Source organism: Solea senegalensis, linkage group LG6 (assembly GCF_019176455.1).
Source record: "Solea senegalensis isolate Sse05_10M linkage group LG6, IFAPA_SoseM_1, whole genome shotgun sequence".
In the NCBI taxonomy this organism is placed as follows: domain Eukaryota; kingdom Metazoa; phylum Chordata; class Actinopteri; order Pleuronectiformes; family Soleidae; genus Solea; species Solea senegalensis.
Genome location: NC_058026.1, coordinates 16,680,724 through 16,691,151, shown reverse-complemented (window position 1 = coordinate 16,691,151; position 10,428 = coordinate 16,680,724). Strand labels below are relative to the sequence as shown.

The 10,428-nt window shown below is 39.3% G+C and overlaps 1 long non-coding RNA gene across 1 annotated transcript; it reads right to left on the bottom strand.

Annotated features, from left to right (window-relative positions):
* Positions 1–7,789: 7,789 nt before the first annotated feature.
* Positions 7,790–10,225, bottom strand: LOC122770599. Its single transcript, XR_006360534.1, has 3 exons — positions 10,154–10,225; positions 9,999–10,060; positions 7,790–8,833 (listed from the first exon to the last, which is right to left on the bottom strand). It is a non-coding gene; the product is annotated as an uncharacterized LOC122770599 (long non-coding RNA).
* Between the last annotated feature and the right edge of the window lie 203 nt (positions 10,226–10,428).

Below are 10,428 nucleotides of genomic sequence, written 5' to 3'. Positions count from 1 at the left end.
TTTCCTTCATATGTCAAATTGATCAACATCATTATCAGCATTGGTGCCGTAAAAACCTGCTAATGTACTGACATGGAGGGAATAGTTCATTTGAAGTGACAACATAACTGCAACAGGAGTAAGAATAATCCACTTTTTACATCTCATCCTCTAAAAAAGCCAGTGGACTCCCACTTTTTCCCTCCCTCCTTTGAATCTATCAAAAATGACCATTTTAATTGCACGAGCACAGGAAGTGTAGCCACGTCTGTGTGTTCCCATTTACAATTCTCTCTTTCCTTCGTAGGGCCTAGAAAAGGCAAACTGCTTTATTTCAAGGCATCTGAATAATTGATGGGAAATGCTGTTGTGAAGTGGAAAGCACCTGATCGTGGCTGCTTCGGCAAGCAATGTTGACATGGTGCACCTTTTCAAGCTTCCGTCATCTGTCACAACAACATAGAGAAAGGGAGGAAGAAAGGAAGAGGCAGACAAGGGAAAAGAAAAACAAGAGGAAATAGATGCACACCCACCACTACCCCTTTACCTAAATCAACACTTTTGTCTGGGTTCTGAAACAATTTTAACTAATATGTGAAGTTAGTCAGAGTGTATACACCTTGAAATACTTTAAGACAACATCATGATTCTTGGGTTCGCCAAGCAGTTTTTATCAGACAATATTCTGTTTGGACTTTATTGTTCTGTGTTTTTAACCTTGGGTTTTTAGATCTTTGTGTCTGGTTTTCTGTTCCTTGTTTACTGTTTTCTTTTGTATTTCTTTTCCCTTGTGTGTGTCCCTGTGATATTGTTCCCAGTATTTAAAGTTTTCCAGTTTTTCTTTATGCCTTTCCCTCCTCATGTGGATTGTTTTTGCCTTTTGTGTTTTCTTTCATTTTTTTTTTTTTTTTACAATTTGCAAACTGTCGTGACAACCACTGTCCACTGACGACCAATTTCATTTGATCTTCGGAACCCGCCAGCTTTATCTTTCAGCAAAAAAAAATATTGCCAAGCAACAATGTGAGATACAAAAATGAAGATGCATTTTTTTTTATTGACACATCTTTGTTAACAGATCTCAGCATGCGAATGCATAAGAAGTTAATAGCAGATAACTGTCTGTCACAACGTCACGCCTCCTTAGCTCATTTCTTCAGCACGCTGTTATTATAGACATTTGTCTGTTACTAAACAACCTGCCTATCTGCACTCACCCTGTCAGTGTAGTTCAGTGCGCGTGATGAGAGTCTTCACAGCAATCCAGAGTGGTACAAGCTGCTGAGGCAAAGACAAAGGCCAGGGCAGAGATGTGATGAGAGGGTAAACAGGGTGGAGATGTATCGGTTGCTTTTTTTTCTTTCTTCAAAGTGTGTGAGTGAGTGTGCATTTCACTAGGATTTCCAGGGCGTGGATTAGCATGGCTACCTATACATTGACAGAATCCTCAACGTCTGATATAAATGTTACAACAACTGTGATGCCAAAAGGGTTGTTGAAGAGCTGTGCAAACGACTGATGTGTGTTGTTTTCAACTCCTCACGCCTTTTAAGCGATTTGGACAGACGCTAACAGAAACAAACACATGTATCAACAGAGGGGCTGCTGTGGATCAGTGGATAGAGGCAGTTGTATTCCAAACAAGTTTGGGGTTTTGATTACTTGATCCTCTGGTCTACATGCCAGTTTGTCCTTGGGCAAGACACTTAACCCCTAATTGGTCGTGGCAGTGTGCGAAGTGAAGCGAATGATATGAGAGAGAAACAAACTCTGCATAGATGTGTGTCACAACAGCCAGCATCTGCATCTGTGACATCTGTGTGTCGCATCACTACCTTCATCTTCTCTTTCATTTGCCTCTTGCTCTCATATCCCTGACAAAACTGTAGTGTGAAGCTCTTTGAGTGGTCATCGGGACTAGAAATATTAATACAAAGCATTTACCATTACAATAACTGACAGTGTGAAGTGTGAGGCCATTAGTGGGGGTTTATTGTTTGCCCACCTGCCCATCCTCACCTCCTCTAAACACACAGTATTGAATTTACCTACTTTTACCTCATAGTAAGACCCTACAGAACTGATTTAAAAAAAATAATAATAATACATATACATATATATATACACACACGTATATATATATATATACATATACATACATGTATATGTATCTGGTACACTGGTCTGTGCCAGTGTGGGCACCCAGAGACAGTTAAAGATGCTTTATTTTAATGTGGTCAATTCAATAGAGAACAACAGTTGTTTAATGAACTGACGTGGGGCTTTCATGCTTTTCCAATCATCACCATACCATTAAGGCAGTTTTAGCATTTCTTTATGCAACTAGTCTATATGTGACTCTGTATAAGTGGCAGTGTAATTGGAATTTTTATCGAGCCCATTTTAAAATCAAGGTTGACCAAAATGCAATGAAATAGCAAAACATAGAACAACACTGACTGCTGAACACCTCCCAGTGTACGGCCTGCCAGCAATGATTATTATTAGAAGAAAAACATTACCACCTGGCAGCCCTAATGAACTTGCATGACTATTTCAGACAAAAACCTTTCCCTCTAAAATGATCAGGTATAGCAATGAACCTGTTAATAACAGTGACAAACACCATTCCCTTTACAAGTGTTTGGGATGTCCTGTGTTTTATTCTTTTTTTTTACCCATTATTTATTTTACATCATTTAAATTATTTATTTCAGGGACCTCATCACAGAAAACCAAAGGCTGTAAACTGTGACATAAAAATCCGACGGTGTGTCCATCAGTGCCTCAAAGCTTTTAGGCGACCTTGTGTCCTATTCAGGTAAGCCAACCTGCCCTTCACTCGCCCATAATTTGAAAAATGCCCACCGGTAGAAACCTGTTTTAATTTAACTTTTTGACCAGTGGCAGTGGGATGGAGGAAGACTATGTTCCTATTTAAATTAATCAGTAGAGAGCCATAACTTCACTTAAATGGTTGCTAGAACATAAAAAATACATTTACGGAATTAGCAGTCAAATATGATCAAATTAATCCTAAAAAGTGATCAATGCTTCTGTTACATGAGTGAAGTTTCATGAGACCAACCTCTTTCACTGCTTATAGGATTCATTCACCACTGGAAAGATGATTTTTTTATTAAAAATCTGTGTAATCTATGTAGTAGTAATGTGAATTAATATTTGACCTACAGTTGAGGCCAAAATTATTAGCCCCCCAGGAATTATGGAACATTTTCCTAAAATTCTTCCCAATGTTTGCAGCATTGATAAGACTTGATATAATCTAACATTCACCAGTGCCATTTAGTAGCTTTTGGTACATTTTGGATATAAAATACATCTTTTGGCTTGCTTTATATCAAATATAGTGAAAAATGGGGTGGTCAAAAATATTAGCCCCCATATGAATTTTTATTTTCAAAACAAACCTAATTAACCAATCAGGTTTCAAACCACACCTGTGCAGTCAATTGGCTTCCTGACAACACCTGAGCATTAAATCAGCATAAAAGGAATCCAAGGAACAGGGCACATGTGCACATTGAGAGGGATTACTTTTACTCATCATGCCAAAGACAAAGGAAATCAGTTTTGAGCTCAGAAAGAAGATAGTGGAGGCTCAGGAGAAGGGGGAAGGTTATACTGCCATTTCCAAGCGTTTCACAGTGTCTAGAACCGCTGTACGTTGCATCATTGCCAAGTACAAGGAGACAAATTCAGTAAGAAACAAACCTGGGCGTGGTCGTAAGCACAAGATTTCAAGAACTCTGGAGAGAAAAACTCTGGAAAATCGTCAGAGATGTCAGCAAGAACCCCCAGACATCTGCCAAGATGATTGTTGCTGACCTGGCATCTTCTGGAGTTGATGTTTCAAGGAACACAGTTGTGAGGGCTCTTCATCGTGATGGGCTTCACGGCCATCGTCTGAGAAGAACCCCTTTACTCAAAGAGCGGCACATCAAAGCAAGACTGAAGTTTGCCAGTGAACATTTGAAAGCTAAAGATGAGTTTTGGAAGTCTGTGCTTTGGTCTGATGAGACTAAACTGGAACTGTTTGGGCACATGGATGTGGCGTATGTTTGGCGAAGAAAGGGAGAGACCTTCAACCCAAAGAACACAGTTCCCATGGTGGTGGGAGCATCATGCTGTGGGGCTGTTTTGCAGCCTTGGGCACAGGGAGCCTTGTTCGGGTGTATGACATCAGGAAAAAAGAAAATTATGTTGAAATTTTGAGGAATAATATGCAGAAATCTGCTCGTAGTCTATCCATAGGTGGTCACTGGGTCTTCCAACAAGACAATGACCCGAAGCACACATCAAAATTGGTTCAACAGTTCATTAAGGATACCAAAACGAAGGTCCTGGAATGACCTGCACAGAGCCCAGACCTCAATCCTATTGAGAATCTGTAGCGGGTGCTCAAGGTGAATGTCCATGCTCGGAAACCACGCAATTTGGACCAGCTGGAACACTTTGCAATGGAAGAATAGGCCAAAATCCCTCAGAAGACCTGTGCCAACCTAGTAAAGAACTACTTTAAGAGGTTGTTGTCAGCTGTGGCTCAGAAATGGTACACTATTGACTATTAATGGCCAGGGGGCTAATAATTTTGGATGTCTCATTTTTGCCTTTTCTTGTTTCAATTCAGTGTATCAATAAAATATTCTAATCAAACTTAGTGGACCTTTTGTCTTTGTTATTTTGGAAACAAATGCAATACAAGCACTTGTTGTTAATGGTAATTTCCAGAGAGAAATAAAGAGTTTTGGCTAATTTCACAAGGGGGGCTAATAATTTTGGCCTCAACTGTAAGTGCCCTCTTGGCCGAGAAAGGCAGAAAATGTATTTTTGGCTCATATAGATGACAATGACTACAGACTGACTTGATTGTAGAATGACAACAACTCCCAGGCCACACCCCCTTCTTACAGAGTGAAGCAGACAGCACTAGTTGTGGAAACACACCAATCCCTGTGAGGCATTAGTTGGCAAATAAATTACAGACTTACACATTACAAACATTCAGAGCAGTGCAAGCTGATAGCGGATAGCCTGAAGCCTTATTTCCCAGAGTGACTTCACAGCTGTGTACGAGTATAACGGAACGCAGTCATGTGGCATCGTGGGAACAACACTACTGTCAGGGAAGGCCATGTAGGCGATGGGGAGTTCTTCTACGGGTGGGTCTAAAAAGTGCACCAGTGGTAGACATGTCACAAAACTAAAAAGGAAGATAGTTCTCGACTCAGGAGAAACTGAGGGAGGGAAGCGAAATTATGCAAAAAAACTATCGCTATTCTCGTAATACAAATCTAAATGCAAATCGGTGAAGTATTCCTTTAATTCAGAGACCTGACATCTTCAACACTTAGCTTTGGCTCCTCCCTCCACAGCACTTGAAGGGATATCAGGAAAGGGCATGATTTCCACATACTCAAATGTCATCTGATCATAAAAAAAAAAAAATCTATCTGTTAATGCACATTTTAATAGGCCTGTCAGCGGTGCTCTCAAAGTTGCATGCATCACCACTTTTCTGGATCCACGACACAAACACCTGAGCTTTAGGAGTGATGAAGTTAAATGTGCTGTTCAGGCAGTGGTGTGTGATCTCCTCTCAAGCAGCCCTCAGGGGAAGAGATGGTTGCTTTGGAATCAAATGAAAATGAGCTGCAAAGTGATGCTGCCATAGCAGTCCTGCTGGGTATAATTTTAATGGGGAAATGGTCTGTATATGTAGTGCTTTTTTAATCTGAAGACCAGTCAAAAAACTCTACACTACAGTTTTGTGTCATACACCCAATAACATATTTCATTTATTATATTAAACATTACATTATTATGAATGAAAATAAGCTTGTTTATTGTGCAGGGGGTTCAATTTGGGACAACTTTGTGTACACTGAGGTGGTGGAGTTTATAACAATGCTATAGCCAGCCACAAGGGGCTATTGAGATGTCTTATATACAGTTATTGGTCAAAAGTGGTAGACCATCAGACCAAGCATCAATGTAAGATAACTTCATTAGCTCACATTTCAGAAGGGTTAAGTCTGATTTCTACCTCGTAGCTTGACACGTTTGCTAATTGCCAAAACTTGATAAGTTGCTCAATGTTTTCAATTTGTGCTCCAACGAAATGTTTCCATTATCACTGTGTACCTGCACACTTCCGTCCAGCTCATTGATTTTCCATTCTATCATCCTGATGAGATTTTGAAATAACCTTCACTGAGAGGACAACAGGGGAACACCAACACCTCTGTTACTTGTTGGTACGACTATTTGGTCCAAGGATTAAAGATGAAATGTCTACCTGGAGACAATCAAACTGTGAGAGGAAAGTGTGACACTTTTTTCTGTCGATTTCTGTCAAACGATTTAAAGTACTTCACAAATCAGGCTTTAAGAGCTGATGACCTGAATAAATGCCAGCATGTCAATGTGGGCCCCATAAGGGTTATATTCAGGTTGACAATATGGGTCCTAAGGGGGTTCCTCCGTGGTTTCCATGGTGGCCCCACTCGTGTTTGCCCACTGAGTACTCTTTCCAGGCTACCTGTGCACTATGTGGGTACTAAGCAAGCATGGTCTTTAATTATGCTATTTATGCAGGTCCCATATGGTTTCAGTAACATGGGCCCCATGGGAAGCCCATGTGGGCAAAACAAAGGTGGTGCCACCATGGAAACCACAGGGACCCAAATTCAACTTGAATGTAACCCTTATGGGACCCACATGGACATGCTGGCTGCTTAAACAGTGGTCCCTTAGGTTTCTTAGCACAGTAGGTAGTTGTTGCTGGTGCTGGAGTAGCAATCATTCCACCAAATGATCTTGTATGCGTGTGATTGGTCAGAGTCAACCGTTTGGACATATTTAGTTGTGTGGCTGTGAATGGAGCCCAGAGGTGGAACAGGAGTCTTTTTCTCTCTCAGATCACATCATTTACATTATGCTGAAAGGTTATTATGGGATTATTGATCAATGATGCCACTCCTGTCTACTGCACCTTTAAATGACTTTACAGGTGAACTATGGTCTCATTTCATGGTTCTCTAGAAAGAGATCAAGCCACAAACATCCTCAGCGATGTCTCATCCTCTGTGCAAATGTTTCCCTCATGTATCCCATCTCAAAGACACGACAGTGCAGACTGGAGGGGGTAAAAAAAGATAATTTACCATCACAGGTTGATGAAAAGCAATTTCTGTTTTTATTCACTGCCATATCAGCAGGCAGAGCTGTCACTGTATAATCTGGAACTGTTTGTTTGCAAGCACATGAGAAAATGCAGAGACACCAATTATGATAGTCACTGTTGACACTAGAAGCATTGGTGGAGTAAGTGAATAATAACAGTGTTGTCACTCCAGATATTTAATACAATAATTATGCACCCTAAGATGGAATATTATGCCTGATCATGGATGTTTGAGAGGAGGCAGAGACCACAATGTCAATCAAACCTCATGATTTCAGCAAAAGCTTCTGTAAACCACATTCACAATCACCTCGGCATGACAGGGTTATTTTGATTTGTATTTTCTATTAGCGATAGTACCTGGTACTTTTTTTTGTACCTGCTCTGGCGAGGTTCTAAGCGAGCTGAGCAGATACTATGCCTCAGACTGCCGACCACTGATTGGTCAGGTCACAGGAAGAGGCATGAGGAAGACTTTCAACACAAGAATCAAGCCGAACAATGCCGAACTGTAGATCAGTTAAAAAGACTTAACAATCCTAAAAATGTGGGTTAAGTTCCAACAATTACCAGGGACATGTCTAAAATCTGATCATTTAACAGAGGAGTTTGGTATATTTAGTGACAGCACTGCTGAAAGCCTGCAGTTGCAACCAGCGAGCCATCACAACAGCTGGTGCCGCGGCACGCAGTCACATGACAACACTTGTCATGTGACTCAACTGGCTGCATTTGATTGGCAAGATTTTGTCAGCCATAGTAAACATTATGTTTTTATTGCTTAAAATAGTCACGTTATAGAAATGTTGGCCGAAGAAGGCCCCCAGGGAGAGAAATAGATTGCAGATATAATGAAATGAAACATTTCTCAAATAACAGTAAGAAAGTCATTACTGTATACATTGAAGGGTTTGAGATCTATGTGGCTGCATGTCTCTAGTTACTGATAACATTGATACTGTAAATAGACTACAATCACTGTTGATGCCTCAACACTAAACTTTAGCACGAACAGAATCATCTTTGTGGTGGAAATAATTCATTATCATAAGGAATTTCAAAAAGTTAACCAATCTACTGCCTTATCTACTGGTCAAACACCAGCTACTTCATTCAAATTTCACCAGTATGTAACCCTTTTGTTATGATGTAATAACTGAGCACAGGTAAATGATGATCAATACTAATAAATGGACCAATAACGAAAGATTACAAGGTACGAGCCCTTAATTTTTAAAAGTCCAAAAGACACAGGAAACACGGGTTGGCGTTTTTGTGTGGCCACTTGAAGCATTAACACACAGAATTTACAACAGCTATGTTACACAAAACATTTGATGAAAGATAACAATAACTAAATAACTAAAATAATAAAGCCGGCAAAAAACAAAACCCTCTGTCCTAAAGTTATTGTTGGGGCCCTTTTGTCAATTGTGTCTGATCAGTGTTGGTGTATTGGGGTGTATTTGTTCTGTCCTACCACACAGTCCGTGGGGAAGGGGAAAATCAACAAATCTTTCACCAGTATCAGTAGATTCAATGTCGCACGCCATCCAGCTCACTCTGGGGAAGGATCTCCGGATCTATGGAAACCTCACATGAAAGGATGTGGCTGGGACCTCCTTTAACGATGTCACCAGGACAAACCTACAAACAGGTCAAATAACATGTTGAAGTATCGCCAATCAATAACATTCCTTTGCATTAACTGGCTTAAATCATGTTCAAAAAGTTTAGTTGTACAACAAAAATCTATCCTCAATTCAAGTATTCATTTGCAGTTGTGAAACTATACATTTACATTCAAAGTGCTTTTTTATAATTATATTCAAGTATTCAAACAACTGTAGTTGCATTCATAACCATTTTAAGAACTAGTAACAACCAAAATATCTAATCCAAAGTATTTAATTTGGTAGAAAATTACACTAAATGCAGAGAAATTACATGGTAACTTAGAGGCATTAAGGCAGGGGTCCAACTCTTTTGGGAAAAGCAACAGTTGCAGTGGACGTTATGAGCTCATATCATCAATGTGCCATATTAATTCTTTTTTTTATATGTACTCTATTGCCTCGTGTGAGCTTTTCTGTCTTTTATCCATTATTCTGTACAGCACTTTGGTCCACTGTGTTTTTTTTAAAGTGCTTTACAAAACAGTTGGATTGGATTGGATCATTTCAAAATATAAGTGGCTGTTGTAATATGCAACAATAAAAAAAAAACATATTTATGATGCAAAATTAATCTATTAATTTAAAAATAAAAACATATAAAAATGACTCGTTACAACTTGATATTGATGGAGGGCCACATGAAATCGATTGGAGGGCCACATGTGGCCCATAGGCCGCCACTTTGAGACCCCTGCATTAAGGCTTAACATGCTTAATTATCTCTTCTTTCCCCCAGTAACAGTGAGAGAATACACTAAAAATTTACCTCTGTAATTACCACAATCATAAAATAATCATCTATCAAATACTCTCACAATATCTCTCTTTTTTTAACATAAGTATGAAACAACAATTTAAGAAAATGACCTTTGTAAACAACAAATAAAATAATCAGCATTTCAATTAATTGCATAAAACACCAATTGACTATGCCAACACAGTGGCTAAACTCAAGTCAATAGGCTATTAGCATAGCAAAACATCGTCTCAGGTGGCTAACACCAGTAGCACCTTGCCATGGCTATCTGCGCCGATTAACATAACTATCAGCTGCCTTACAATCAACCGAACAGGTTACACATGAATATCAGATGCATTACAAACAACCGAACAAGTTAAAGAATGTTTTCACTCACCGAGGGATCAAGGTACTTCACCTCACCAGATGGGAGAACGTACTCCCGTCTCTCACGCTGCTCTAAAAAGTTTAAACGTAACAGTACAGCGATCAACAACTGTTTAACATTATCAAGAATTAATATAACTTTAACAGATTTTGTTCATATCTTACCCGGATGCCACAGATTTTTGTCCTATTACTCTTGACAGCACACGAGACAGCAAACGTAAACATGACCGCAAACACGACCCCAAACAGGAAGTGATGTCAGGACGATTTCAAAATAAAAGGAATTATTTACGAATCATCTTTTCTTCAAAATAAAATGTTTTTTTTATTTATTTCAAAATAAAATAGGTTGCTTTCAAGATTTGTAAAGACTTTATAATGACTTTTTTAATGAATTTAATGAAAGACTCTACCACTTCAGTGAGTGCACATATCTC